This window comes from Sapajus apella, unplaced genomic scaffold (assembly GCF_009761245.1).
Source record: "Sapajus apella isolate SASKATOON/1434 unplaced genomic scaffold, GSC_monkey_1.0 scaffold11275, whole genome shotgun sequence".
NCBI classification, from domain to species: Eukaryota; Metazoa; Chordata; class Mammalia; order Primates; family Cebidae; genus Sapajus; species Sapajus apella.
Window position 1 is genome coordinate 1 of NW_022448196.1, and position 1,400 is coordinate 1,400.

Consider the following 1,400-nt stretch of genomic DNA (forward strand, 5'->3'; position numbering starts at 1 on the left):
GCAGATCACCTGAGGTCAGGAGTTCGAGACCAGCCTGGCCAACACGTAGAAACCCCGTCTGTATTAAAAATAGAAAATTAGCTGCACGTGGTGGGGGGTGCCTGTAATCCCATTTACTGGGGAGGCTGAGGCAGGAGAATCGCCTGAACCCGGGAGGCAGAAGTTGCAGTGAGCCAAGATCACACCACTGCACTTCAGCCTGGGTGATAAAGCGAGATCTTGTCTCAAAAAAAAAAAAAGAGGTGGAAGGGCCATGGGCTTGGAGGCTGAGATGCAGGGGGGCTGAAACCTTGGGAGTCAGGTATGTGTGCCCCGCTAGGGCTGCAGGAAACCACTATCCTCAAAAAGGAAACAACACAATAACAAGTCACGTGACCAGGGGAGGGCGTTTCCTGTTTCCCGGCCCCTCCCAGGCCAAGCTTGGCCAGCCCAGGCCTGAACAGGCAGTGGCCAAAGTGACCCCAAGAGAGTATCCAGGGACTCAAGCCTCTGATCAAGTTACCCCCAGAGGATCAGAGAGGTAGAGAGAGCTGAACCCCTCATTTGGGAGGGCCCGGGGAGGAGGGGGAATTCTTGAGATTTCCTTCTCAGGCACAAATACGGGAGGGAAGGGGAGAAAGAGGCAGTGAAGGTAAAGAAGGCAGAGAAGGGGGAGGTCAGGACAGCCTTGTTAGGTAGTGAGCTGCCTGTCCAGGGAGGCATTCAAATGTGCCCAATCAACCTTGATAACAAAATCCCTTCCAGAGGGGTAGTCAATGCCGCACTTCACTGCAGAGGAAATTGAGGTTGTCTTTTGTCCTGGACAACGAAGGCAAGGGCTCACAGCAGGTTGCGGTTGTAGGGGGTGACGAAGGGGAAGCATTCAGAGGGCACTGGCTTCTGGACAGCAATGAGTGCCCGGGCCACGCGGCCCCGAAGCCGGCGAGGGAGGCATGTTCCACCCGTAAGTGTCTCCTCTCCCCTCCACACCCAGCTCCCTGGGACACCAAGGTCCTGCCCTGCCTGGCTCAGAGCTGGGCCCCGGGGGTCATTTGCAGGGTGAACTGGACCCCGTGGCTGAGAGTTCAGAGGAGGTCGAGGCAGCCGGTGGAAGCTCCAAGCCCAGCCTTGCCCCACCTCTGGGGAGCTCTGGGCCGGAGCAGCTGGGCCCCACAGAGGAGGTCAGTGGCCAAGGCCTAGGAAGCAGGTAAGACCCGCTTGGTCTATGCCCTTCAGCCCAGTCCAGACGCATCTTTGCCCCCCACAGGTCTGCTGGCGTGCCTCCTCTGCTCACTCGTTTGCCATAGCTCCCTACTGCCCTCAGCCTGATGACTTTCTTTCTTTCCTCTTTCTTTCTTTCTCTTTTTCTCTCTGTCTCTTTCTTTCTCCCTTTCCCTCTTTCTTTTTTTTTTTTTTTTTTT

The 1,400-nt window shown here is 56.1% G+C and overlaps 1 long non-coding RNA gene across 1 annotated transcript; it reads left to right on the forward strand.

Moving 5' to 3' along the window:
* Positions 1-399: 399 nt before the first annotated feature.
* Positions 400-1,337, forward strand: LOC116548397. The gene is made up of 3 exons (XR_004267420.1): positions 400-520; positions 842-943; positions 1,038-1,337. It is a non-coding gene; the product is annotated as an uncharacterized LOC116548397 (long non-coding RNA).
* The last annotated feature ends 63 nt before the right edge of the window (positions 1,338-1,400 follow it).